Raw genomic sequence first — 20,447 nt, 5'->3', positions numbered from 1 at the left:
TTTTTTTCCTCTCTTTCGCTGCGCCTTTTACCCTCGGAGTTTCCCTTTTCTCCGGGCCCGACCGAGGGAACTCGCTCGGTGTGCCGGTGCATCGATGCCGCTGCCCGGATCGCGCCGAACGCCTGCGGACCTGCTGCGCTGCTTCTTTTCCTTATATCCATTCTTTAGCATCACCATATCGGGTGCGATCAGACCAGAACTAATGCACCGGATCCCATCAGAACTTCGAAGCTCAGCGTGCTTGGGCGAGAGTAGTACTAGGATGGGTGACCTCCTGGGAAGTCCTCGTGTTGCACCCTTTTTTTTTTTCCTCTCTTTCGCTGCGCCTTTTACCCTCGGAGTTTCCCTTTTCTCCGGGCCCGACCGAGGGAACTCGCTCGGTGTGCCGGTGCATCGATGCCGCTGCCCGGATCGCGCCGAACGCATGCGGAGCTGCTGCGCTGCTTCTTTTCCTTATATCCATTCTTTAGCATCGCCATGTCGGGTGCGATCAGACCAGAACTAATGCACCGGATCCCATCAGAACTTCGAAGTTAAGCGTGCTTGGGCGAGAGTAGTACTAGGATGGGTGACCTCCTGGGAAGTCCTCGTGTTGCACCCTTTTTTCTTTTCCTCTATTTCGCTGCGCCTTTCACCCTCGGAGTTTCCCTTTTCTCCCGGCCCCACCGACGGAACTCGCTCGGTGTCCCGGTGCATCGATGCCGCTGCCCGGATCGCGCCGAACGCATGCGGAGCTGCTGCGCTGCTTCTTTTCCTTATATCCATTCTTTAGCATCACCATGTCGGGTGCGATCATACTAGCACTAATGCACCGGATCCCATCAGAACTTCGAAGTTAAGCGTGCTTGGGCGAGAGTAGTACTAGGATGGGTGACCTCCTGGGAAGTCCTCGTGTTGCACCCTTTTTTTTTTCCTCTCTTTCGCTGCGCCTTTTACCCTCGGAGTTTCCCTTTTCTCCGGGCCCGACCGAGGGAACTCGCTCGGTGTGTCGGTGCATCGATGCCGCTGCCCGGATCGCGCCGAACGCATGCGGAGCTGCTGCGCTGCTTCTTTTCCTTATATCCATTCTTTAGCATCACCATGTCGGTTGCGATCAGACCAGAACTAATGCACCGGATCCCATCAGAACTTCGAAGTTAAGCGTGCTTGGGCGAGAGTAGTACTAGGATGGGTGACCTCCTGGGAAGTCCTCGTGTTGCACCCTTTTTTTTTTTCCTCTCTTTCGCCGCGCCTTTCACCCTCGGAGTTTCCCTTTTCTCCCAGCCCGACCGAGGGAACTCGGTCGGTGGGCCGGTGCATCGATGCCGCTGCCCGGATCACGCCGAACGCATGCGGAGCTGCTGCGCTGCTTCTTTTCCTTATATCCATTCTTTAGCATCACCATGTCGGGTGCGATCATACTAGCACTAATGCACCGGATCCCATCAGAACTTCGAAGTTAAGCGTGCTTGGGCGAGAGTAGTACTAGGATGGGTGACCTCCTGGGAAGTCCTCGTGTTGCACCCTTTTTTTTTTTCCTCTCTTTCGCCGCGCCTTTCACCCTCGGAGTTTCCCTTTTCTCCCGGCCCGACCGAGGGAACTCGGTCGGTGGGCCGGTGCATCGATGCCGCTGCCCGGATCACGCCGAACGCATGCGGACCTACTGCGCTGCTTCTTTTCCTTATCTCCATTCTTTAGCATCACCATGTCTGGTGCGATCATACTAGCACTAATGCACCGGATCCCATCAGAACTTCGAAGTAAAGCGTGCTTGGGCGAGAGTAGTACTAGGATGGGTGACCTCCTGGGAAGTCCTCGTGTTGCACCCTTTTTTTTTCTCCTCTCTTTCGCCGCGCCTTTCACCCTCGGAGTTTCCCTTTTCTCCCGGCCCGACCGAGGGAACTCGCTCGGTGTGCCGGTGCATCGATGCCGCTGCCCGGATCGCGCCGAACGCATGCGGACCTGCTGCGCTGCTTCTTCTCCTTATATCCATTCTTTAGCTTCACCATGTCGGGTGCGATCACACCAGCACTAATGCACCGGATCCCATCAGAACTTCGAAGTTAAGCGTGCTTGGGCGAGAGTAGTACTAGGATCGGTGACCTCCTGGGAAGTCCTCGTGTTGCACCCTTTTTTTTTTCCTCTCTTTCGCTGCGCCTTTCACCCTCGGAGTTTCCCTTTTCTCCGGGCCCGACCGAGGGAACTCGCTCGGTGTGCCGGTGCATCGATGCCGCTGCCCGGATCGCACCGAACGCATGCGGAGCTGCTGCGCTGCTTCTTTTCCTTATATCCATTCTTTAGCATCACCATGTCGGTTGCGATCAGACCAGAACTAATGCACCGGATCCCATCAGAACTTCGAAGTTAAGCGTGCTTGGGCGAGAGTAGTACTAGGATGGGTGACCTCCTGGGAAGTCCTCGTGTTGCACCCTTTTTTCTTTTCCTCTATTTCGCTGCGCCTTTCACCCTCGGAGTTTCCCTTTTCTCCCGGCCCCACCGACGGAACTCGCTCGGTGTGCCGGTGCATCGATGCCGCTGCCCGGATCACGCCGAACGCATGCGGAGCTGCTGCGCTGCTTCTTTTCCTTATATCCATTCTTTAGCATCACCATGCCGGGTGCGATCAGACCAGAACTAATGCACCGGATCCCATCAGAACTTCGAAGCTCAGCGTGCTTGGGCGAGAGTAGTACTAGGATGGGTGACCTCCTGGGAAGTCCTCGTGTTGCACCCCTTTTTTTTTTTCCTCTCTTTCGCCGCGCCTTTCACCCTCGGAGTTTCCCTTTTCTCCCGGCCCGACCGAGGGAACTCACTCGGTCTGCCGGTGCATCGATGCCGCTGCCCGGATCACGCCGAACGCATGCGGAGCTGCTGCGCTGCTTCTTTTCCTTATATCCATTCTTTAGCATCACCATGTCGGGTGCGATCATACTAGCACTAATGCACCGGATCCCATCAGAACTTCGAAGTTAAGCGTGCTTGGGCGAGAGTAGTACTAGGATGGGTGACCTCCTAGGAAGTCCTCGTGTTGCACCCTTTTTTTTTTTCCTCTCTTTCGCCGCGCCTTTCACCCTCGGAGTTTCCCTTTTCTCCCGGCCCGACCGAGGGAACTCGGTCGGTGGGCCGGTGCATCGATGCCGCTGCCCGGATCACGCCGAACGCATGCGGACCTACTGCGCTGCTTCTTTTCCTTATATCCATTCTTTAGCATCACCATGTCGGGTGCGATCATACTAGCACTAATGCACCGGATCCCATTAGAACTTCAAAGTTAAGCGTGCTTGGGCGAGAGTAGTACTAGGATGGGTGACCTCCTGGGAAGTCCTCGTGTTGCACCCTTTTTTTTTCTCCTCTCTTTCGCCGCGCCTTTCACCCTCGGAGTTTCCCTTTTCTCCCGGCCCGACCGAGGGAACTCGCTCGGTGTGCCGGTGCATCGATGCCGCTGCCCGGATCGCGCCGAACGCATGCGGACCTGCTGCGCTGCTTCTTTTCCTTATATCCATTCTTTAGCATCACCATGTCGGGTGCGATCATACCAGCACTAATGCACCGGATCCCATCAGAACTTCGAAGTTAAGCGTGCTTGGGCGAGAGTAGTACTAGGATCGGTGACCTCCTGGGAAGTCCTCGTGTTGCACCCTTTTTTTTTTCCTCTCTTTCGCTGCGCCTTTCACCCTCGGAGTTTCCCTTTTCTCCGGGCCCGACCGAGGGAACTCGCTCGGTGTGCCGGTGCATCGATGCCGCTGCACGGATCGCGCCGAACGCATGCGGAGCTGCTGCGCTGCTTCTTTTCCTTTTATCCATTCTTTAGCATCACCATGTCGGGTGCGATCAGAACATAACTAATGCACCGGATCCCATCAGAACTTCGAAGTTAAGCGTGCTTGGGCGAGAGTAGTACTAGGATGGGTGACCTCCTGGGAAGTCCTCGTGTTGCACCCTTTTTTTTTTTCCTCTCTTTCGCTGCGCCTTTCACCCTCGGAGTTTCCCTTTTCTCCGGGCCCGACCGAGGGAACTCGCTCGGTGTGCCGGTGCATCGATGCCGCTGCCCGGATCGCGCCGAACGCATGCGGACCTGCTGCGCTGCTTCTTTTCCTTATATCCATTCTTTAGCATCACCATGTCGGGTGCGATCATACCAGCACTAATGCACCGGATCCCATCAGAACATCGAAGTTAAGCGTGCTTGGGCGAGAGTAGTACTACGATCGGTGACCTCCTGGGAAGTCCTCGTGTTGCACCCTTTTTTTTTTCCTCTCTTTCGCTGCGCCTTTCACCCTCGGAGTTTCCCTTTTCTCCGGGCCCGACCGAGGGAACTCGCTCGGTGTGCCGGTGCATCGATGCCGCTGCCCGGATCGGGCCGAACGCATGCGGAGCTGCTGCGCTGCTTCTTTTCCTTATATCCATTCTTTACCATCACCATGTCGGGTGCGATCATACCAGCACTAATGCACCGGATCCCATCAGAACTTTGAAGTTAAGCGTGCTTGGGCAAGTGTAGTACTAGGATGCGTGACCTCCTGGGAAGTCCTCGTGTTGCACCTTTTTTTTTTTCCTCTCTTTCGCCGCGCCTTTCACCCTCGGAGTTTCCCTTTTCTCCCGGCCCGACCGAGGGAACTCGCTCGGTGTGCCGGTGCATCGATGCCGCTGCCCGGATCGCGCCGAACGCATGCGGAGCTGCTGCGCTGCTTCTTTTCCTTATATCCATTCTTTAGCATCACCATGTCGGGTGCGATCATACCAGCACTAATGCACCGGATCCCATCAGAACCCCGAAGTTAAGCGTGCTTGGGCAAGTGTAGTACTAGGATGGGTGACCTCCTGGGAAGTCCTCGTGTTGCACCCTTTTTTTTTTTTTTTTCCTCTCTTTGCCCGCGCCTTTCACCCTCGGAGTTTCCCTTTTCTCCCGGCCCGACCGAGGGAACTCGCTCGGTGGGCCGGTGCATCGATGCCGCTGCCCGGATCACGCCGAACGCATGCGGACCTGCTGCGCTGCTTCTTTTCCTTATATCCATTCTTTAGCATCACCATGTCGGGTGCGATCAGACCAGAACTAATGCACCGGATCCCATCAGAACTTCGAAGTTAAGTGTGCTTGGGCGAGAGTAGTACTAGGATGGGTGTCCTCCTGGGAAGTCCTCGTGTTGCACCCCTTTTTTTTTTTTTCCTCTCCTTCCCCGCGCCTTTCACCCTCGGAGTTTCCCTTTTGTCCCGGCCCGACCGAGGGAACTCGCTCGGTGGGCCGGTTCATCGATGCCGCTGCCCGGATCACGCCGAACGCATGCGGACCTGCTGCGCTGCTTCTTTTCCTTATATCCATTCTTTAGCATCACCATGTCGGGTGCGATCAGACCAGAACTAATGCACCGGATCCCATCAGAACTTCGAAGTTAAGTGTGCTTGGGCGAGAGTAGTACTAGGATGGGTGTCCTCCTGGGAAGTCCTCGTGTTGCACCCCTTTTTTTTTTTTTTCCTCTCCTTCCCCGCGCCTTTCACCCTCGGAGTTTCCCTTTTGTCCCGGCCCGACCGAGGGAACTCGCTCGGTGGGCCGGTTCATCGATGCCGCTGCCCGGATCACGCCGAACGCATGCGGACCTGCTGCGCTGCTTCTTTTCCTTATATCCATTCTTTAGCATCACCATGTCGGGTGCGATCAGACCAGAACTAATGCACCGGATCCCATCAGAACTTTGAAGTTAAGCGTGCTTGGGCAAGTGTAGTACTAGGATGCGTGACCTCCTGGGAAGTCCTCGTGTTGCACCTTTTTTTTTTTCCTCTCTTTCGCCGCGCCTTTCACCCTCGGAGTTTCCCTTTTCTCCCGGCCCGACCGAGGGAACTCGCTCGGTGTGCCGGTGCATCGATGCCGCTGCCCGGATCGCGCCGAACGCATGCGGAGCTGCTGCGCTGCTTCTTTTCCTTATATCCATTCTTTAGCATCACCATGTCGGGTGCGATCATACCAGCACTAATGCACCGGATCCCATCAGAACCCCGAAGTTAAGCGTGCTTGGGCAAGTGTAGTACTAGGATGGGTGACCTCCTGGGAAGTCCTCGTGTTGCACCCTTTTTTTTTTTTTTTTTCCTCTCTTTGCCCGCGCCTTTCACCCTCGGAGTTTCCCTTTTCTCCGGGCCCGACCGAGGGAACTCGCTCGGTGTGCCGGTGCATCGATGCCGCTGCCCGGATCGCGCCGAACGCATGCGGACCTGCTGCGCTGCTTCTTTTCCTTATATCCATTCTTTAGCATCACCATGTCGGGTGCGATCAGACCAGAACTAATGCACCGGATCCCATCAGAACTCCGAAGTTAAGCGTGCTTGGGCAAGTGTAGTACTAGGATGGGTGACCTCCTGGGAAGTCCTCGTGTTGCACCCTTTTTTTTTTTTTTTCCTCTCTTTGCCCGCGCCTTTCACCCTCGGAGTTTCCCTTTTCTCCGGGCCCGACCGAGGGAACTCGTTCGGTGTCCCGGTGCATCGATGCCGCTGCCCGGATCGCGCCGAACGCATGCGGACCTGCTGCGCTGCTTCTTTTCCTTATATCCATTCTTTAGCATCACCATGTCGAGTGCGATCATACCAGCACTAATGCACCGGATCCCATCAGAACTTCGAAGTTAAGCGTGCTTGGGCAAGAGTAGTACTAGGATGGGTGACCTCCTGGGAAGTCCTCGTGTTGCACCCTTTTTTTTTTTTCCTCTCTTTCCCCGCGCCTTTCACCCTCGGAGTTTCCCTTTTGTCCCGGCCCGACCGAGGGAACTCGCTCGGTGTGCCGGTGCATCGATGCCGCTGCCCGGATCGCGCCGAACGCATTCAGAGCTGCTGCGCCGCTTCTTTTCCTTATATCCATTCTTTAGCATCACCATGTCGGGTGCGATCATACCAGCACTAATGCACCGGATCCCATTAGAACTCTGAAGTTAAGCGTGCTTGGGCGAGAGTAGTACTAGGATCGGTGACCTCCTGGGAAGTCCTCGTGTTGCACCCTTTTTTTTTTCCTCTCTTTCGCTGCGCCTTTCACCCTCGGAGTTTCCCTTTTCTCCGGGCCCGACCGAGGGAACTCGCTCGGTGTGCCGGTGCATCGATGCCGCTGCACGGATCGCGCCGAACGCATGCGGAGCTGCTGCGCTGCTTCTTTTCCTTTTATCCATTCTATAGCATCACCATGTCGGGTGCGATCAGAACATAACTAATGCACCGGATCCCATCAGAACTTCGAAGTTAAGCGTGCTTGGGCGAGAGTAGTACTAGGATGGGTGACCTCCTGGGAAGTCCTCGTGTTGCACCCTTTTTTTTTTTCCTCTCTTTCGCTGCGCCTTTCACCCTCGGAGTTTCCCTTTTCTCCGGGCCCGACCGAGGGAACTCGCTCGGTGTGCCGGTGCATCGATGCCGCTGCCCGGATCGCGCCGAACGCATGCGGACCTGCTGCGCTGCTTCTTTTCCTTATATCCATTCTTTAGCATCACCATGTCGGGTGCGATCATACCAGCACTAATGCACCGGATCCCATCAGAACTTCGAAGTTAAGCGTGCTTGGGCAAGAGTAGTACTAGGATGGGTGACCTCCTAGGAAGTCCTCGTGTTGCACCCTTTTTTTTTTTCCTCTCTTTCCCCGCGCCTTTCACCCTCGGAGTTTCCCTTTTGTCCCGGCCCGACCGAGGGAACTCGCTCGGTCTGCCGGTGCATCGATGCCGCTGCCCGGATCACGCCGAACGCATGCGGACCTGCTGCGCTGCTTCTTTTCCTTATATCCATTCTTTAGCATCACCATGTCGGGTGCGATCATACCAGCACTAATGCACCGGATCCCATCAGAACATCGAAGTTAAGCGTGCTTGGGCGAGAGTAGTACTACGATCGGTGACCTCCTGGGAAGTCCTCGTGTTGCACCCTTTTTTTTTTCCTCTCTTTCGCTGCGCCTTTCACCCTCGGAGTTTCCCTTTTCTCCGGGCCCGACCGAGGGAACTCGCTCGGTGTGCCGGTGCATCGATGCCGCTGCCCGGATCGGGCCGAACGCATGCGGAGCTGCTGCGCTGCTTCTTTTCCTTATATCCATTCTTTACCATCACCATGTCGGGTGCGATCATACCAGCACTAATGCACCGGATCCCATCAGAACTTTGAAGTTAAGCGTGCTTGGGCAAGTGTAGTACTAGGATGCGTGACCTCCTGGGAAGTCCTCGTGTTGCACCTTTTTTTTTTTCCTCTCTTTCGCCGCGCCTTTCACCCTCGGAGTTTCCCTTTTCTCCCGGCCCGACCGAGGGAACTCGCTCGGTGTGCCGGTGCATCGATGCCGCTGCCCGGATCGCGCCGAACGCATGCGGAGCTGCTGCGCTGCTTCTTTTCCTTATATCCATTCTTTAGCATCACCATGTCGGGTGCGATCATACCAGCACTAATGCACCGGATCCCATCAGAACCCCGAAGTTAAGCGTGCTTGGGCAAGTGTAGTACTAGGATGGGTGACCTCCTGGGAAGTCCTCGTGTTGCACCCTTTTTTTTTTTTTTTTCCTCTCTTTGCCCGCGCCTTTCACCCTCGGAGTTTCCCTCTTCTCCCGGCCCGACCGAGGGAACTCGCTCGGTGGGCCGGTGCATCGATGCCGCTGCCCGGATCACGCCGAACGCATGCGGACCTGCTGCGCTGCTTCTTTTCCTTATATCCATTCTTTAGCATCACCATGTCGGGTGCGATCAGACCAGAACTAATGCACCGGATCCCATCAGAACTTCGAAGTTAAGTGTGCTTGGGCGAGAGTAGTACTAGGATGGGTGTCCTCCTGGGAAGTCCTCGTGTTGCACCCCTTTTTTTTTTTTTTCCTCTCCTTCCCCGCGCCTTTCACCCTCGGAGTTTCCCTTTTGTCCCGGCCCGACCGAGGGAACTCGCTCGGTGGGCCGGTTCATCGATGCCGCTGCCCGGATCACGCCGAACGCATGCGGACCTGCTGCGCTGCTTCTTTTCCTTATATCCATTCTTTAGCATCACCATGTCGGGTGCGATCAGACCAGAACTAATGCACCGGATCCCATCAGAACTTTGAAGTTAAGCGTGCTTGGGCGAGAGTAGTACTAGGATGGGTGACCTCCTGGGAAGTCCTCGTGTTGCACCCTTTTTTTTTTTTTTTTTTCCTCTCTTTGCCCGCGCCTTTCACCCTCGGAGTTTCCCTTTTCTCCGGGCCCGACCGAGGGAACTCGCTCGGTGTGCCGGTGCATCGATGCCGCTGCCCGGATCGCGCCGAACGCATGCGGACCTGCTGCGCTGCTTCTTTTCCTTATATCCATTCTTTAGCATCACCATGTCGGGTGCGATCAGACCAGAACTAATGCACCGGATCCCATCAGAACTCCGAAGTTAAGCGTGCTTGGGCAAGTGTAGTACTAGGATGGGTGACCTCCTGGGAAGTCCTCGTGTTGCACCCTTTTTTTTTTTTTTTCCTCTCTTTGCCCGCGCCTTTCACCCTCGGAGTTTCCCTTTTCTCCGGGCCCGACCGAGGGAACTCGCTCGGTGTCCCGGTGCATCGATGCCGCTGCCCGGATCGCGCCGAACGCATGCGGACCTGCTGCGCTCCTTCTTTTCCTTATATCCATTCTTTAGCATCACCATTTCGAGTGCGATCATACCAGCACTAATGCACCGGATCCCATCAGAACTTTGAAGTTAAGCGTGCTTGGGCAAGAGTAGTACTAGGATGGGTGACCTCCTGGGAAGTCCTCGTGTTGCACCCTTTTTTTTTTTTCCTCTCTTTCCCCGCGCCTTTCACCCTCGGAGTTTCCCTTTTGTCCCGGCCCGACCGAGGGAACTCGCTCGGTGTGCCGGTGCATCGATGCCGCTGCCCGGATCGCGCCGAACGCATTCAGAGCTGCTGCGCCGCTTCTTTTCCTTATATCCATTCTTTAGCATCACCATGTCGGGTGCGATCATACCAGCACTAATGCACCGGATCCCATTAGAACTCCGAAGTTAAGCGTGCTTGGGCGAGAGTAGTACTAGGATCGGTGACCTCCTGGGAAGTCCTCGTGTTGCACCTTTTTTTTTTTCCTCTCTTTCGCTGCGCCTTTCACCCTCGGAGTTTCCCTTTTCTCCGGGCCCGACCGAGGGAACTCGCTCGTTGTGCCGGTGCATCGATGCCGCTGCCCGGATCGCGCCGAACGCATGCGGAGCTGCTGCGCTGCTTCTTTTCCTTATATCCATTCTTTACCATCACCATGTCGGGTGCGATCATACCAGCACTAATGCACCGGATCCCATCAGAACTCCGAAGTTAAGCGTGCTTGGGCAAGTGTAGTACTAGGATGGGTGACCTCCTAGGAAGTCCTCGTGTTGCACCCTTTTTTTTTTTCCTCTCTTTCGCTGCGCCTTTCACCCTCGGAGTTTCCCTTTTCTCCGGGCCCGACCGAGGGAACTCGCTCGGTGGGCCGGTTCATCGATGCCGCTGCCCGGATCACGCCGAACGCATGCGGACCTGCTGCGCTGCTTCTTTTCCTTATATCCATTCTTTAGCATCACCATGTCGGGTGCGATCAGACCAGAACTAATGCACCGGATCCCATCAGAACTTCGAAGTTAAGCGTGCTTGGGCGAGAGTAGTACTAGGATGAGTGACCTCCTGGGAAGTCCTCGTGTTGCACCCTTTTTTTTTTTTTTTCCTCTCTTTGCCCGCGCCTTTCACCCTCGGAGTTTCCCTTTTCTCCGGGCCCGACCGAGGGAACTCGCTCGGTGTGCCGGTGCATCGATGCCGCTGCCCGGATCGCGCCGAACGCATGCGGACCTGCTGCGCTGCTTCTTTTCCTTATATCCATTCTTTAGCATCACCATGTCGGGTGCGATCAGACCAGAACTAATGCACCGGATCCCATCAGAACTCCGAAGTTAAGCGTGCTTGGGCAAGTGTAGTACTAGGATGGGTGACCTCCTGGGAAGTCCTCGTGTTGCACCCTTTTTTTTTTTTTTTCCTCTCTTTGCCCGCGCCTTTCACCCTCGGAGTTTCCCTTTTCTCCGGGCCCGACCGAGGGAACTCGTTCGGTGTCCCGGTGCATCGATGCCGCTGCCCGGATCGCGCCGAACGCATGCGGACCTGCTGCGCTGCTTCTTTTCCTTATATCCATTCTTTAGCATCACCATGTCGAGTGCGATCATACCAGCACTAATGCACCGGATCCCATCAGAACTTCGAAGTTAAGCGTGCTTGGGCAAGAGTAGTACTAGGATGGGTGACCTCCTGGGAAGTCCTCGTGTTGCACCCTTTTTTTTTTTTCCTCTCTTTCCCCGCGCCTTTCACCCTCGGAGTTTCCCTTTTGTCCCGGCCCGACCGAGGGAACTCGCTCGGTGTGCCGGTGCATCGATGCCGCTGCCCGGATCGCGCCGAACGCATTCAGAGCTGCTGCGCCGCTTCTTTTCCTTATATCCATTCTTTAGCATCACCATGTCGGGTGCGATCATACCAGCACTAATGCACCGGATCCCATTAGAACTCTGAAGTTAAGCGTGCTTGGGCGAGAGTAGTACTAGGATCGGTGACCTCCTGGGAAGTCCTCGTGTTGCACCCTTTTTTTTTTTTCCTCTCTTTCCCCGCGCCTTTCACCCTCGGAGTTTCCCTTTTGTCCCGGCCCGACCGAGGGAACTCGCTCGGTCTGCCGGTGCATCGATGCCGCTGCCCGGATCACGCCGAACGCATGCGGACCTGCTGCGCTGCTTCTTTTCCTTATATCCATTCTTTAGCATCACCATGTCGGGTGCGATCATACCAGCACTAATGCACCGGATCCCATCAGAACATCGAAGTTAAGCGTGCTTGGGCGAGAGTAGTACTACGATAGGTGACCTCCTGGGAAGTCCTCGTGTTGCACCCTTTTTTTTTTCCTCTCTTTCGCTGCGCCTTTCACCCTCGGAGTTTCCCTTTTCTCCGGGCCCGACCGAGGGAACTCGCTCGGTGTGCCGGTGCATCGATGCCGCTGCCCGGATCGGGCCGAACGCATGCGGAGCTGCTGCGCTGCTTCTTTTCCTTATATCCATTCTTTACCATCACCATGTCGGGTGCGATCATACCAGCACTAATGCACCGGATCCCATCAGAACTTTGAAGTTAAGCGTGCTTGGGCAAGTGTAGTACTAGGATGCGTGACCTCCTGGGAAGTCCTCGTGTTGCACCTTTTTTTTTTTCCTCTCTTTCGCCGCGCCTTTCACCCTCGGAGTTTCCCTTTTCTCCCGGCCCGACCGAGGGAACTCGCTCGGTGTGCCGGTGCATCGATGCCGCTGCCCGGATCGCGCCGAACGCATGCGGAGCTGCTGCGCTGCTTCTTTTCCTTATATCCATTCTTTAGCATCACCATGTCGGGTGCGATCATACCAGCACTAATGCACCGGATCCCATCAGAACCCCGAAGTTAAGCGTGCTTGGGCAAGTGTAGTACTAGGATGGGTGACCTCCTGGGAAGTCCTCGTGTTGCACCCTTTTTTTTTTTTTTTTCCTCTCTTTGCCCGCGCCTTTCACCCTCGGAGTTTCCCTCTTCTCCCGGCCCGACCGAGGGAACTCGCTCGGTGGGCCGGTGCATCGATGCCGCTGCCCGGATCACGCCGAACGCATGCGGACCTGCTGCGCTGCTTCTTTTCCTTATATCCATTCTTTAGCATCACCATGTCGGGTGCGATCAGACCAGAACTAATGCACCGGATCCCATCAGAACTTCGAAGTTAAGTGTGCTTGGGCGAGAGTAGTACTAGGATGGGTGTCCTCCTGGGAAGTCCTCGTGTTGCACCCCTTTTTTTTTTTTTTCCTCTCCTTCCCCGCGCCTTTCACCCTCGGAGTTTCCCTTTTGTCCCGGCCCGACCGAGGGAACTCGCTCGGTGGGCCGGTTCATCGATGCCGCTGCCCGGATCACGCCGAACGCATGCGGACCTGCTGCGCTGCTTCTTTTCCTTATATCCATTCTTTAGCATCACCATGTCGGGTGCGATCAGACCAGAACTAATGCACCGGATCCCATCAGAACTTTGAAGTTAAGCGTGCTTGGGCGAGAGTAGTACTAGGATGGGTGACCTCCTGGGAAGTCCTCGTGTTGCACCCTTTTTTTTTTTTTTTTTTCCTCTCTTTGCCCGCGCCTTTCACCCTCGGAGTTTCCCTTTTCTCCGGGCCCGACCGAGGGAACTCGCTCGGTGTGCCGGTGCATCGATGCCGCTGCCCGGATCGCGCCGAACGCATGCGGACCTGCTGCGCTGCTTCTTTTCCTTATATCCATTCTTTAGCATCACCATGTCGGGTGCGATCAGACCAGAACTAATGCACCGGATCCCATCAGAACTCCGAAGTTAAGCGTGCTTGGGCAAGTGTAGTACTAGGATGGGTGACCTCCTGGGAAGTCCTCGTGTTGCACCCTTTTTTTTTTTTTTTCCTCTCTTTGCCCGCGCCTTTCACCCTCGGAGTTTCCCTTTTCTCCGGGCCCGACCGAGGGAACTCGCTCGGTGTCCCGGTGCATCGATGCCGCTGCCCGGATCGCGCCGAACGCATGCGGACCTGCTGCGCTCCTTCTTTTCCTTATATCCATTCTTTAGCATCACCATTTCGAGTGCGATCATACCAGCACTAATGCACCGGATCCCATCAGAACTTTGAAGTTAAGCGTGCTTGGGCAAGAGTAGTACTAGGATGGGTGACCTCCTGGGAAGTCCTCGTGTTGCACCCTTTTTTTTTTTTCCTCTCTTTCCCCGCGCCTTTCACCCTCGGAGTTTCCCTTTTGTCCCGGCCCGACCGAGGGAACTCGCTCGGTGTGCCGGTGCATCGATGCCGCTGCCCGGATCGCGCCGAACGCATTCAGAGCTGCTGCGCCGCTTCTTTTCCTTATATCCATTCTTTAGCATCACCATGTCGGGTGCGATCATACCAGCACTAATGCACCGGATCCCATTAGAACTCCGAAGTTAAGCGTGCTTGGGCGAGAGTAGTACTAGGATCGGTGACCTCCTGGGAAGTCCTCGTGTTGCACCTTTTTTTTTTTCCTCTCTTTCGCTGCGCCTTTCACCCTCGGAGTTTCCCTTTTCTCCGGGCCCGACCGAGGGAACTCGCTCGTTGTGCCGGTGCATCGATGCCGCTGCCCGGATCGCGCCGAACGCATGCGGAGCTGCTGCGCTGCTTCTTTTCCTTATATCCATTCTTTACCATCACCATGTCGGGTGCGATCATACCAGCACTAATGCACCGGATCCCATCAGAACTCCGAAGTTAAGCGTGCTTGGGCAAGTGTAGTACTAGGATGGGTGACCTCCTAGGAAGTCCTCGTGTTGCACCCTTTTTTTTTTTCCTCTCTTTCGCTGCGCCTTTCACCCTCGGAGTTTCCCTTTTCTCCGGGCCCGACCGAGGGAACTCGCTCGGTGGGCCGGTTCATCGATGCCGCTGCCCGGATCACGCCGAACGCATGCGGACCTGCTGCGCTGCTTCTTTTCCTTATATCCATTCTTTAGCATCACCATGTCGGGTGCGATCAGACCAGAACTAATGCACCGGATCCCATCAGAACTTCGAAGTTAAGCGTGCTTGGGCGAGAGTAGTACTAGGATGAGTGACCTCCTGGGAAGTCCTCGTGTTGCACCCTTTTTTTTTTTTTTTCCTCTCTTTGCCCGCGCCTTTCACCCTCGGAGTTTCCCTTTTCTCCGGGCCCGACCGAGGGAACTCGCTCGGTGTGCCGGTGCATCGATGCCGCTGCCCGGATCGCGCCGAACGCATGCGGACCTGCTGCGCTGCTTCTTTTCCTTATATCCATTCTTTAGCATCACCATGTCGGGTGCGATCAGACCAGAACTAATGCACCGGATCCCATCAGAACTCCGAAGTTAAGCGTGCTTGGGCAAGTGTAGTACTAGGATGGGTGACCTCCTGGGAAGTCCTCGTGTTGCACCCTTTTTTTTTTTTTTTCCTCTCTTTGCCCGCGCCTTTCACCCTCGGAGTTTCCCTTTTCTCCGGGCCCGACCGAGGGAACTCGCTCGGTGTGCCGGTGCATCGATGCCGCTGCACGGATCGCGCCGAACGCATGCGGAGCTGCTGCGCTGCTTCTTTTCCTTTTATCCATTCTTTAGCATCACCATGTCGGGTGCGATCAGAACATAACTAATGCACCGGATCCCATCAGAACTTCGAAGTTAAGCGTGCTTGGGCGAGAGTAGTACTAGGATGGGTGACCTCCTGGGAAGTCCTCGTGTTGCACCCTTTTTTTTTTTCCTCTCTTTCGCTGCGCCTTTCACCCTCGGAGTTTCCCTTTTCTCCGGGCCCGACCGAGGGAACTCGCTCGGTGTGCCGGTGCATCGATGCCGCTGCCCGGATCGCGCCGAACGCATGCGGACCTGCTGCGCTGCTTCTTTTCCTTATATCCATTCTTTAGCATCACCATGTCGGGTGCGATCATACCAGCACTAATGCACCGGATCCCATCAGAACTTCGAAGTTAAGCGTGCTTGGGCAAGAGTAGTACTAGGATGGGTGACCTCCTAGGAAGTCCTCGTGTTGCACCCTTTTTTTTTTTTCCTCTCTTTCCCCGCGCCTTTCACCCTCGGAGTTTCCCTTTTGTCCCGGCCCGACCGAGGGAACTCGCTCGGTCTGCCGGTGCATCGATGCCGCTGCCCGGATCACGCCGAACGCATGCGGACCTGCTGCGCTGCTTCTTTTCCTTATATCCATTCTTTAGCATCACCATGTCGGGTGCGATCATACCAGCACTAATGCACCGGATCCCATCAGAACATCGAAGTTAAGCGTGCTTGGGCGAGAGTAGTACTACGATCGGTGACCTCCTGGGAAGTCCTCGTGTTGCACCCTTTTTTTTTTCCTCTCTTTCGCTGCGCCTTTCACCCTCGGAGTTTCCCTTTTCTCCGGGCCCGACCGAGGGAACTCGCTCGGTGTGCCGGTGCATCGATGCCGCTGCCCGGATCGGGCCGAACGCATGCGGAGCTGCTGCGCTGCTTCTTTTCCTTATATCCATTCTTTACCATCACCATGTCGGGTGCGATCATACCAGCACTAATGCACCGGATCCCATCAGAACTCCGAAGTTAAGCGTGCTTGGGCAAGTGTAGTACTAGGATGCGTGACCTCCTGGGAAGTCCTCGTGTTGCACCTTTTTTTTTTTCCTCTCTTTCGCCGCGCCTTTCACCCTCGGAGTTTCCCTTTTCTCCCGGCCCGACCGAGGGAACTCGCTCGGTGTGCCGGTGCATCGATGCCGCTGCCCGGATCGCGCCGAACGCATGCGGAGCTGCTGCGCTGCTTCTTTTCCTTATATCCATTCTTTAGCATCACCATGTCGGGTGCGATCATACCAGCACTAATGCACCGGATCCCATCAGAACCCCGAAGTTAAGCGTGCTTGGGCAAGTGTAGTACTAGGATGGGTGACCTCCTGGGAAGTCCTCGTGTTGCACCCTTTTTTTTTTTTTTTTCCTCTCTTTGCCCGCGCCTTTCACCCTCGGAGTTTCCCTTTTCTCCCGGCCCGACCGAGGGAACTCGCTCGGTGGGCCGGTGCATCGATGCCGCTGCCCGGATCACGCCGAACGCATGCGGACCTGCTGCGCTGCTTCTTTTCCTTATATCCATTCTTTAGCATCACCATGTCGGGTGCGATCAGACCAGAACTAATGCACCGGATCCCATCAGAACTTCGAAGTTAAGTGTGCTTGGGCGAGAGTAGTACTAGGATGGGTGTCCTCCTGGGAAGTCCTCGTGTTGCACCCCTTTTTTTTTTTTTTCCTCTCCTTCCCCGCGCCTTTCACCCTCGGAGTTTCCCTTTTGTCCCGGCCCGACCGAGGGAACTCGCTCGGTGGGCCGGTTCATCGATGCCGCTGCCCGGATCACGCCGAACGCATGCGGACCTGCTGCGCTGCTTCTTTTCCTTATATCCATTCTTTAGCATCACCATGTCGGGTGCGATCAGACCAGAACTAATGCACCGGATCCCATCAGAACTTTGAAGTTAAGCGTGCTTGGGCGAGAGTAGTACTAGGATGGGTGACCTCCTGGGAAGTCCTCGTGTTGCACCCTTTTTTTTTTTTTTTTTTCCTCTCTTTGCCCGCGCCTTTCACCCTCGGAGTTTCCCTTTTCTCCGGGCCCGACCGAGGGAACTCGCTCGGTGTGCCGGTGCATCGATGCCGCTGCCCGGATCGCGCCGAACGCATGCGGACCTGCTGCGCTGCTTCTTTTCCTTATATCCATTCTTTAGCATCACCATGTCGGGTGCGATCAGACCAGAACTAATGCACCGGATCCCATCAGAACTCCGAAGTTAAGCGTGCTTGGGCAAGTGTAGTACTAGGATGGGTGACCTCCTGGGAAGTCCTCGTGTTGCACCCTTTTTTTTTTTTTTTCCTCTCTTTGCCCGCGCCTTTCACCCTCGGAGTTTCCCTTTTCTCCGGGCCCGACCGAGGGAACTCGCTCGGTGTCCCGGTGCATCGATGCCGCTGCCCGGATCGCGCCGAACGCATGCGGACCTGCTGCGCTCCTTCTTTTCCTTATATCCATTCTTTAGCATCACCATTTCGAGTGCGATCATACCAGCACTAATGCACCGGATCCCATCAGAACTTTGAAGTTAAGCGTGCTTGGGCAAGAGTAGTACTAGGATGGGTGACCTCCTGGGAAGTCCTCGTGTTGCACCCTTTTTTTTTTTTTCCTCTCTTTCCCCGCGCCTTTCACCCTCGGAGTTTCCCTTTTGTCCCGGCCCGACCGAGGGAACTCGCTCGGTGTGCCGGTGAATCGATGCCGCTGCCCGGATCGCGCCGAACGCATTCAGAGCTGCTGCGCCGCTTCTTTTCCTTATATCCATTCTTTAGCATCACCATGTCGGGTGCGATCATACCAGCACTAATGCACCGGATCCCATTAGAACTCCGAAGTTAAGCGTGCTTGGGCGAGAGTAGTACTAGGATCGGTGACCTCCTGGGAAGTCCTCGTGTTGCACCTTTTTTTTTTTCCTCTCTTTCGCTGCGCCTTTCACCCTCGGAGTTTCCCTTTTCTCCGGGCCCGACCGAGGGAACTCGCTCGTTGTGCCGGTGCATCGATGCCGCTGCCCGGATCGGGCCGAACGCATGCGGAGCTGCTGCGCTGCTTCTTTTCCTTATATCCATTCTTTACCATCACCATGTCGGGTGCGATCATACCAGCACTAATGCACCGGATCCCATCAGAACTCCGAAGTTAAGCGTGCTTGGGCAAGTGTAGTACTAGGATGGGTGACCTCCTAGGAAGTCCTCGTGTTGCACCCTTTTTTTTTTTCCTCTCTTTCGCTGCGCCTTTCACCCTCGGAGTTTCCCTTTTCTCCGGGCCCGACCGAGGGAACTCGCTCGGTGGGCCGGTTCATCGATGCCGCTGCCCGGATCACGCCGAACGCATGCGGACCTGCTGCGCTGCTTCTTTTCCTTATATCCATTCTTTAGCATCACCATGTCGGGTGCGATCAGACCAGAACTAATGCACCGGATCCCATCAGAACTTCGAAGTTAAGCGTGCTTGGGCGAGAGTAGTACTAGGATGAGTGACCTCCTGGGAAGTCCTCGTGTTGCACCCTTTTTTTTTTTTTTTTCCTCTCTTTGCCCGCGCCTTTCACCCTCGGAGTTTCCCTTTTCTCCGGGCCCGACCGAGGGAACTCGCTCGGTGTGCCGGTGCATCGATGCCGCTGCCCGGATCGCGCCGAACGCATGCGGACCTGCTGCGCTGCTTCTTTTCCTTATATCCATTCTTTAGCATCACCATGTCGGGTGCGATCAGACCAGAACTAATGCACCGGATCCCATCAGAACTCCGAAGTTAAGCGTGCTTGGGCAAGTGTAGTACTAGGATGGGTGACCTCCTGGGAAGTCCTCGTGTTGCACCCTTTTTTTTTTTTTTTCCTCTCTTTGCCCGCGCCTTTCACCCTCGGAGTTTCCCTTTTCTCCGGGCCCGACCGAGGGAACTCGCTCGGTGTCCCGGTGCATCGATGCCGCTGCCTGGATCGCGCCGAACGCATGCGGACCTGCTGCGCTGCTTCTTTTCCTTATATCCATTCTTTAGCATCACCATGTCGGGTGCGATCATACCAGCACTAATGCACCGGATCCCATCAGAACTTCGAAGTTAAGCGTGCTTGGGCAAGAGTAGTACTAGGATGGGTGACCTCCTGGGAAGTCCTCGTGTTGCACCCTTTTTTTTTCCTCTCTTTCGCGGCGCCTTTCACCCTCGGAGTTTCCCTTTTCTCCCGGCCCGACCGAGGGAACTCGCTCGGTGTGCCGGTGCATCAATGCCGCTGCCTGGATCGCGCCGAATGCATTCAGAGCTGCTGCGCTGCTTCTTTTCCTTATATCAATTCTTTAGCATCACCATGTCGGGTGCGATCAGACCAGAACTAATGCACCGGATCCCGTCAGAACTCCGAAGTTAAGCGTGCTTGGGCAAAAGTGTAGTACTAGGATGGGTGACCTCCTGGGAAGTCCTCGTGTTGCACCCTTTTTTTTTTTCCTCTCTTTCGCCGCGCCTTTCACCCTCGGAGTTTCCCTTTTCTCCCGGCCCGACCGAGGGAACTCGGTCGGTGGGCCGGTGCATCGATGCCGCTGCCCGGATCACGCCGAACGCATGCGGAGCTGCTGCGCTGCTTCTTTTCCTTATATCCATTCTTTAGCATCACCATGTCGGGTGCGATCATACTAGCACTAATGCACCGGATCCCATCAGAACTTCGAAGTTAAGCGTGCTTGGGCGAGAGTAGTACTAGGATGAGTGACCTCCTGGGAAGTCCTCGTGTTGCACCCTTTTTTTTTTTTTTTCCTCTCTTTGCCCGCGCCTTTCACCCTCGGAGTTTCCCTTTTCTCCGGGCCCGACCGAGGGAACTCGCTCGGTGTCCCGGTGCATCGATGCCGCTGCCCGGATCGCGCCGAACGCATGCGGACCTGCTGCGCTGCTTCTTTTCCTTATATCCATTCTTTAGCATCACCATGTCGGGTGCGATCATACCAGCACTAATGCACCGGATCCCATCAGAACTTCGAAGTTAAGCGTGCTTGGGCAAGAGTAGTACTAGGATGGGTGACCTCCTGGGAAGTCCTCGTGTTGCACCCTTTTTTTTTCCTCTCTTTTGCGGCTCCTTTCACCCTCGGAGTTTCCCTTTTCTCCCGGCCCGACCGAGGGAACTCGGTCGGTGGGCCGGTGCATCGATGCCGCTGCCCGGATCACGCCGAACGCATGCGGACCTACTGCGCTGCTTCTTTTCCTTATCTCCATTCTTTAGCATCTCCATGTCTGGTGCGATCATACTAGCACTAATGCACCGGATCCCATCAGAACTTCGAAGTTAAGTGTGCTTGGGCGAGAGTAGTACTAGGATGGGTGTCCTCCTGGGAAGTCCTCGTGTTGCACCCCTTTTTTTTTTTTTCCTCTCCTTCCCCGCGCCTTTCACCCTCGGAGTTTCCCTTTTGTCCCGGCCCGACCGAGGGAACTCGCTCGGTGGGCCGGTTCATCGATGCCGCTGCCCGG

The 20,447-nt window shown here is 55.5% G+C and overlaps 67 non-coding genes across 67 annotated transcripts; all 67 read left to right on the top strand.

Moving 5' to 3' along the window:
* Positions 1-180: 180 nt before the first annotated feature.
* LOC132802561 (5S ribosomal RNA) lies at positions 181-299 on the top strand. The gene has a single exon (XR_009637688.1). It is a non-coding gene; the product is annotated as a 5S ribosomal RNA (ribosomal RNA).
* A 183-nt stretch (positions 300-482) lies between these two features.
* Positions 483-601, top strand: LOC132802258 (5S ribosomal RNA). Its single transcript, XR_009637382.1, has one exon. It is a non-coding gene; the product is annotated as a 5S ribosomal RNA (ribosomal RNA).
* A 183-nt stretch (positions 602-784) lies between these two features.
* Positions 785-903, top strand: LOC132801960 (5S ribosomal RNA). Its single transcript, XR_009637081.1, has one exon. It is a non-coding gene; the product is annotated as a 5S ribosomal RNA (ribosomal RNA).
* Positions 904-1,085: 182 nt separating this feature from the next.
* Positions 1,086-1,204, top strand: LOC132802438 (5S ribosomal RNA). Its single transcript, XR_009637562.1, has one exon. It is a non-coding gene; the product is annotated as a 5S ribosomal RNA (ribosomal RNA).
* Positions 1,205-1,387: 183 nt separating this feature from the next.
* LOC132801959 (5S ribosomal RNA) lies at positions 1,388-1,506 on the top strand. The gene has a single exon (XR_009637080.1). It is a non-coding gene; the product is annotated as a 5S ribosomal RNA (ribosomal RNA).
* Positions 1,507-1,689: 183 nt separating this feature from the next.
* Positions 1,690-1,808, top strand: LOC132802277 (5S ribosomal RNA). The gene has a single exon (XR_009637401.1). It is a non-coding gene; the product is annotated as a 5S ribosomal RNA (ribosomal RNA).
* Positions 1,809-1,991: 183 nt separating this feature from the next.
* On the top strand, positions 1,992-2,110 carry LOC132802405 (5S ribosomal RNA). The gene has a single exon (XR_009637529.1). It is a non-coding gene; the product is annotated as a 5S ribosomal RNA (ribosomal RNA).
* A 182-nt stretch (positions 2,111-2,292) lies between these two features.
* On the top strand, positions 2,293-2,411 carry LOC132802437 (5S ribosomal RNA). Its single transcript, XR_009637561.1, has one exon. It is a non-coding gene; the product is annotated as a 5S ribosomal RNA (ribosomal RNA).
* Positions 2,412-2,594: 183 nt separating this feature from the next.
* On the top strand, positions 2,595-2,713 carry LOC132802546 (5S ribosomal RNA). Its single transcript, XR_009637673.1, has one exon. It is a non-coding gene; the product is annotated as a 5S ribosomal RNA (ribosomal RNA).
* Positions 2,714-2,897: 184 nt separating this feature from the next.
* LOC132802109 (5S ribosomal RNA) lies at positions 2,898-3,016 on the top strand. The gene has a single exon (XR_009637230.1). It is a non-coding gene; the product is annotated as a 5S ribosomal RNA (ribosomal RNA).
* A 183-nt stretch (positions 3,017-3,199) lies between these two features.
* LOC132802183 (5S ribosomal RNA) lies at positions 3,200-3,318 on the top strand. Its single transcript, XR_009637306.1, has one exon. It is a non-coding gene; the product is annotated as a 5S ribosomal RNA (ribosomal RNA).
* A 183-nt stretch (positions 3,319-3,501) lies between these two features.
* LOC132802203 (5S ribosomal RNA) lies at positions 3,502-3,620 on the top strand. The gene has a single exon (XR_009637326.1). It is a non-coding gene; the product is annotated as a 5S ribosomal RNA (ribosomal RNA).
* A 182-nt stretch (positions 3,621-3,802) lies between these two features.
* On the top strand, positions 3,803-3,921 carry LOC132802664 (5S ribosomal RNA). The gene has a single exon (XR_009637791.1). It is a non-coding gene; the product is annotated as a 5S ribosomal RNA (ribosomal RNA).
* Positions 3,922-4,104: 183 nt separating this feature from the next.
* LOC132802579 (5S ribosomal RNA) lies at positions 4,105-4,223 on the top strand. The gene has a single exon (XR_009637706.1). It is a non-coding gene; the product is annotated as a 5S ribosomal RNA (ribosomal RNA).
* A 182-nt stretch (positions 4,224-4,405) lies between these two features.
* Positions 4,406-4,524, top strand: LOC132802627 (5S ribosomal RNA). Its single transcript, XR_009637754.1, has one exon. It is a non-coding gene; the product is annotated as a 5S ribosomal RNA (ribosomal RNA).
* Positions 4,525-4,706: 182 nt separating this feature from the next.
* LOC132802218 (5S ribosomal RNA) lies at positions 4,707-4,825 on the top strand. The gene has a single exon (XR_009637341.1). It is a non-coding gene; the product is annotated as a 5S ribosomal RNA (ribosomal RNA).
* Positions 4,826-5,013: 188 nt separating this feature from the next.
* Positions 5,014-5,132, top strand: LOC132802489 (5S ribosomal RNA). The gene has a single exon (XR_009637613.1). It is a non-coding gene; the product is annotated as a 5S ribosomal RNA (ribosomal RNA).
* Positions 5,133-5,318: 186 nt separating this feature from the next.
* Positions 5,319-5,437, top strand: LOC132802488 (5S ribosomal RNA). Its single transcript, XR_009637612.1, has one exon. It is a non-coding gene; the product is annotated as a 5S ribosomal RNA (ribosomal RNA).
* A 187-nt stretch (positions 5,438-5,624) lies between these two features.
* LOC132802698 (5S ribosomal RNA) lies at positions 5,625-5,743 on the top strand. The gene has a single exon (XR_009637825.1). It is a non-coding gene; the product is annotated as a 5S ribosomal RNA (ribosomal RNA).
* Positions 5,744-5,925: 182 nt separating this feature from the next.
* On the top strand, positions 5,926-6,044 carry LOC132802217 (5S ribosomal RNA). Its single transcript, XR_009637340.1, has one exon. It is a non-coding gene; the product is annotated as a 5S ribosomal RNA (ribosomal RNA).
* A 189-nt stretch (positions 6,045-6,233) lies between these two features.
* LOC132802369 (5S ribosomal RNA) lies at positions 6,234-6,352 on the top strand. Its single transcript, XR_009637493.1, has one exon. It is a non-coding gene; the product is annotated as a 5S ribosomal RNA (ribosomal RNA).
* Positions 6,353-6,539: 187 nt separating this feature from the next.
* LOC132802157 (5S ribosomal RNA) lies at positions 6,540-6,658 on the top strand. Its single transcript, XR_009637281.1, has one exon. It is a non-coding gene; the product is annotated as a 5S ribosomal RNA (ribosomal RNA).
* Positions 6,659-6,842: 184 nt separating this feature from the next.
* On the top strand, positions 6,843-6,961 carry LOC132802266 (5S ribosomal RNA). Its single transcript, XR_009637390.1, has one exon. It is a non-coding gene; the product is annotated as a 5S ribosomal RNA (ribosomal RNA).
* Positions 6,962-7,143: 182 nt separating this feature from the next.
* On the top strand, positions 7,144-7,262 carry LOC132802663 (5S ribosomal RNA). Its single transcript, XR_009637790.1, has one exon. It is a non-coding gene; the product is annotated as a 5S ribosomal RNA (ribosomal RNA).
* A 183-nt stretch (positions 7,263-7,445) lies between these two features.
* On the top strand, positions 7,446-7,564 carry LOC132802146 (5S ribosomal RNA). Its single transcript, XR_009637270.1, has one exon. It is a non-coding gene; the product is annotated as a 5S ribosomal RNA (ribosomal RNA).
* Positions 7,565-7,747: 183 nt separating this feature from the next.
* LOC132802578 (5S ribosomal RNA) lies at positions 7,748-7,866 on the top strand. The gene has a single exon (XR_009637705.1). It is a non-coding gene; the product is annotated as a 5S ribosomal RNA (ribosomal RNA).
* Positions 7,867-8,048: 182 nt separating this feature from the next.
* LOC132802626 (5S ribosomal RNA) lies at positions 8,049-8,167 on the top strand. Its single transcript, XR_009637753.1, has one exon. It is a non-coding gene; the product is annotated as a 5S ribosomal RNA (ribosomal RNA).
* A 182-nt stretch (positions 8,168-8,349) lies between these two features.
* Positions 8,350-8,468, top strand: LOC132802216 (5S ribosomal RNA). Its single transcript, XR_009637339.1, has one exon. It is a non-coding gene; the product is annotated as a 5S ribosomal RNA (ribosomal RNA).
* A 188-nt stretch (positions 8,469-8,656) lies between these two features.
* LOC132802486 (5S ribosomal RNA) lies at positions 8,657-8,775 on the top strand. Its single transcript, XR_009637610.1, has one exon. It is a non-coding gene; the product is annotated as a 5S ribosomal RNA (ribosomal RNA).
* Positions 8,776-8,962: 187 nt separating this feature from the next.
* On the top strand, positions 8,963-9,081 carry LOC132802430 (5S ribosomal RNA). Its single transcript, XR_009637554.1, has one exon. It is a non-coding gene; the product is annotated as a 5S ribosomal RNA (ribosomal RNA).
* A 190-nt stretch (positions 9,082-9,271) lies between these two features.
* Positions 9,272-9,390, top strand: LOC132802368 (5S ribosomal RNA). The gene has a single exon (XR_009637492.1). It is a non-coding gene; the product is annotated as a 5S ribosomal RNA (ribosomal RNA).
* Positions 9,391-9,577: 187 nt separating this feature from the next.
* Positions 9,578-9,696, top strand: LOC132802389 (5S ribosomal RNA). Its single transcript, XR_009637513.1, has one exon. It is a non-coding gene; the product is annotated as a 5S ribosomal RNA (ribosomal RNA).
* A 184-nt stretch (positions 9,697-9,880) lies between these two features.
* Positions 9,881-9,999, top strand: LOC132802176 (5S ribosomal RNA). Its single transcript, XR_009637300.1, has one exon. It is a non-coding gene; the product is annotated as a 5S ribosomal RNA (ribosomal RNA).
* A 182-nt stretch (positions 10,000-10,181) lies between these two features.
* On the top strand, positions 10,182-10,300 carry LOC132802059 (5S ribosomal RNA). Its single transcript, XR_009637180.1, has one exon. It is a non-coding gene; the product is annotated as a 5S ribosomal RNA (ribosomal RNA).
* Positions 10,301-10,483: 183 nt separating this feature from the next.
* Positions 10,484-10,602, top strand: LOC132802530 (5S ribosomal RNA). Its single transcript, XR_009637655.1, has one exon. It is a non-coding gene; the product is annotated as a 5S ribosomal RNA (ribosomal RNA).
* Positions 10,603-10,789: 187 nt separating this feature from the next.
* Positions 10,790-10,908, top strand: LOC132802367 (5S ribosomal RNA). Its single transcript, XR_009637491.1, has one exon. It is a non-coding gene; the product is annotated as a 5S ribosomal RNA (ribosomal RNA).
* Positions 10,909-11,095: 187 nt separating this feature from the next.
* On the top strand, positions 11,096-11,214 carry LOC132802156 (5S ribosomal RNA). The gene has a single exon (XR_009637280.1). It is a non-coding gene; the product is annotated as a 5S ribosomal RNA (ribosomal RNA).
* A 184-nt stretch (positions 11,215-11,398) lies between these two features.
* LOC132802264 (5S ribosomal RNA) lies at positions 11,399-11,517 on the top strand. Its single transcript, XR_009637388.1, has one exon. It is a non-coding gene; the product is annotated as a 5S ribosomal RNA (ribosomal RNA).
* Positions 11,518-11,701: 184 nt separating this feature from the next.
* On the top strand, positions 11,702-11,820 carry LOC132802495 (5S ribosomal RNA). Its single transcript, XR_009637619.1, has one exon. It is a non-coding gene; the product is annotated as a 5S ribosomal RNA (ribosomal RNA).
* A 182-nt stretch (positions 11,821-12,002) lies between these two features.
* On the top strand, positions 12,003-12,121 carry LOC132802625 (5S ribosomal RNA). Its single transcript, XR_009637752.1, has one exon. It is a non-coding gene; the product is annotated as a 5S ribosomal RNA (ribosomal RNA).
* Positions 12,122-12,303: 182 nt separating this feature from the next.
* LOC132802215 (5S ribosomal RNA) lies at positions 12,304-12,422 on the top strand. The gene has a single exon (XR_009637338.1). It is a non-coding gene; the product is annotated as a 5S ribosomal RNA (ribosomal RNA).
* Positions 12,423-12,610: 188 nt separating this feature from the next.
* Positions 12,611-12,729, top strand: LOC132802485 (5S ribosomal RNA). The gene has a single exon (XR_009637609.1). It is a non-coding gene; the product is annotated as a 5S ribosomal RNA (ribosomal RNA).
* Positions 12,730-12,916: 187 nt separating this feature from the next.
* LOC132802429 (5S ribosomal RNA) lies at positions 12,917-13,035 on the top strand. The gene has a single exon (XR_009637553.1). It is a non-coding gene; the product is annotated as a 5S ribosomal RNA (ribosomal RNA).
* A 190-nt stretch (positions 13,036-13,225) lies between these two features.
* On the top strand, positions 13,226-13,344 carry LOC132802366 (5S ribosomal RNA). The gene has a single exon (XR_009637490.1). It is a non-coding gene; the product is annotated as a 5S ribosomal RNA (ribosomal RNA).
* Positions 13,345-13,531: 187 nt separating this feature from the next.
* LOC132802388 (5S ribosomal RNA) lies at positions 13,532-13,650 on the top strand. Its single transcript, XR_009637512.1, has one exon. It is a non-coding gene; the product is annotated as a 5S ribosomal RNA (ribosomal RNA).
* A 184-nt stretch (positions 13,651-13,834) lies between these two features.
* Positions 13,835-13,953, top strand: LOC132802174 (5S ribosomal RNA). The gene has a single exon (XR_009637298.1). It is a non-coding gene; the product is annotated as a 5S ribosomal RNA (ribosomal RNA).
* A 182-nt stretch (positions 13,954-14,135) lies between these two features.
* LOC132802058 (5S ribosomal RNA) lies at positions 14,136-14,254 on the top strand. Its single transcript, XR_009637179.1, has one exon. It is a non-coding gene; the product is annotated as a 5S ribosomal RNA (ribosomal RNA).
* Positions 14,255-14,437: 183 nt separating this feature from the next.
* On the top strand, positions 14,438-14,556 carry LOC132802529 (5S ribosomal RNA). Its single transcript, XR_009637654.1, has one exon. It is a non-coding gene; the product is annotated as a 5S ribosomal RNA (ribosomal RNA).
* Positions 14,557-14,743: 187 nt separating this feature from the next.
* On the top strand, positions 14,744-14,862 carry LOC132802364 (5S ribosomal RNA). The gene has a single exon (XR_009637488.1). It is a non-coding gene; the product is annotated as a 5S ribosomal RNA (ribosomal RNA).
* Positions 14,863-15,049: 187 nt separating this feature from the next.
* On the top strand, positions 15,050-15,168 carry LOC132802662 (5S ribosomal RNA). The gene has a single exon (XR_009637789.1). It is a non-coding gene; the product is annotated as a 5S ribosomal RNA (ribosomal RNA).
* A 183-nt stretch (positions 15,169-15,351) lies between these two features.
* On the top strand, positions 15,352-15,470 carry LOC132802145 (5S ribosomal RNA). The gene has a single exon (XR_009637269.1). It is a non-coding gene; the product is annotated as a 5S ribosomal RNA (ribosomal RNA).
* A 184-nt stretch (positions 15,471-15,654) lies between these two features.
* On the top strand, positions 15,655-15,773 carry LOC132802576 (5S ribosomal RNA). The gene has a single exon (XR_009637703.1). It is a non-coding gene; the product is annotated as a 5S ribosomal RNA (ribosomal RNA).
* Positions 15,774-15,955: 182 nt separating this feature from the next.
* LOC132802461 (5S ribosomal RNA) lies at positions 15,956-16,074 on the top strand. The gene has a single exon (XR_009637585.1). It is a non-coding gene; the product is annotated as a 5S ribosomal RNA (ribosomal RNA).
* Positions 16,075-16,256: 182 nt separating this feature from the next.
* LOC132802214 (5S ribosomal RNA) lies at positions 16,257-16,375 on the top strand. Its single transcript, XR_009637337.1, has one exon. It is a non-coding gene; the product is annotated as a 5S ribosomal RNA (ribosomal RNA).
* A 188-nt stretch (positions 16,376-16,563) lies between these two features.
* LOC132802484 (5S ribosomal RNA) lies at positions 16,564-16,682 on the top strand. The gene has a single exon (XR_009637608.1). It is a non-coding gene; the product is annotated as a 5S ribosomal RNA (ribosomal RNA).
* Positions 16,683-16,869: 187 nt separating this feature from the next.
* Positions 16,870-16,988, top strand: LOC132802428 (5S ribosomal RNA). The gene has a single exon (XR_009637552.1). It is a non-coding gene; the product is annotated as a 5S ribosomal RNA (ribosomal RNA).
* Positions 16,989-17,178: 190 nt separating this feature from the next.
* LOC132802363 (5S ribosomal RNA) lies at positions 17,179-17,297 on the top strand. Its single transcript, XR_009637487.1, has one exon. It is a non-coding gene; the product is annotated as a 5S ribosomal RNA (ribosomal RNA).
* A 187-nt stretch (positions 17,298-17,484) lies between these two features.
* On the top strand, positions 17,485-17,603 carry LOC132802386 (5S ribosomal RNA). The gene has a single exon (XR_009637510.1). It is a non-coding gene; the product is annotated as a 5S ribosomal RNA (ribosomal RNA).
* A 185-nt stretch (positions 17,604-17,788) lies between these two features.
* Positions 17,789-17,907, top strand: LOC132802173 (5S ribosomal RNA). The gene has a single exon (XR_009637297.1). It is a non-coding gene; the product is annotated as a 5S ribosomal RNA (ribosomal RNA).
* Positions 17,908-18,089: 182 nt separating this feature from the next.
* Positions 18,090-18,208, top strand: LOC132802057 (5S ribosomal RNA). The gene has a single exon (XR_009637178.1). It is a non-coding gene; the product is annotated as a 5S ribosomal RNA (ribosomal RNA).
* A 183-nt stretch (positions 18,209-18,391) lies between these two features.
* On the top strand, positions 18,392-18,510 carry LOC132802527 (5S ribosomal RNA). The gene has a single exon (XR_009637652.1). It is a non-coding gene; the product is annotated as a 5S ribosomal RNA (ribosomal RNA).
* Positions 18,511-18,698: 188 nt separating this feature from the next.
* LOC132802362 (5S ribosomal RNA) lies at positions 18,699-18,817 on the top strand. The gene has a single exon (XR_009637486.1). It is a non-coding gene; the product is annotated as a 5S ribosomal RNA (ribosomal RNA).
* A 187-nt stretch (positions 18,818-19,004) lies between these two features.
* On the top strand, positions 19,005-19,123 carry LOC132802045 (5S ribosomal RNA). Its single transcript, XR_009637166.1, has one exon. It is a non-coding gene; the product is annotated as a 5S ribosomal RNA (ribosomal RNA).
* A 181-nt stretch (positions 19,124-19,304) lies between these two features.
* On the top strand, positions 19,305-19,425 carry LOC132802661 (5S ribosomal RNA). The gene has a single exon (XR_009637788.1). It is a non-coding gene; the product is annotated as a 5S ribosomal RNA (ribosomal RNA).
* A 183-nt stretch (positions 19,426-19,608) lies between these two features.
* LOC132802281 (5S ribosomal RNA) lies at positions 19,609-19,727 on the top strand. The gene has a single exon (XR_009637405.1). It is a non-coding gene; the product is annotated as a 5S ribosomal RNA (ribosomal RNA).
* A 187-nt stretch (positions 19,728-19,914) lies between these two features.
* Positions 19,915-20,033, top strand: LOC132802044 (5S ribosomal RNA). Its single transcript, XR_009637165.1, has one exon. It is a non-coding gene; the product is annotated as a 5S ribosomal RNA (ribosomal RNA).
* Positions 20,034-20,214: 181 nt separating this feature from the next.
* Positions 20,215-20,333, top strand: LOC132802312 (5S ribosomal RNA). The gene has a single exon (XR_009637436.1). It is a non-coding gene; the product is annotated as a 5S ribosomal RNA (ribosomal RNA).
* The last annotated feature ends 114 nt before the right edge of the window (positions 20,334-20,447 follow it).

Source organism: Ziziphus jujuba, chromosome 2 (genome assembly GCF_031755915.1).
Source record: "Ziziphus jujuba cultivar Dongzao chromosome 2, ASM3175591v1".
Classification (NCBI taxonomy): Eukaryota; Viridiplantae; Streptophyta; class Magnoliopsida; order Rosales; family Rhamnaceae; genus Ziziphus; species Ziziphus jujuba.
The sequence above is the reverse complement of the archived record's forward strand: the minus strand, read 5'-3'. Positions and strand labels throughout refer to the sequence as shown.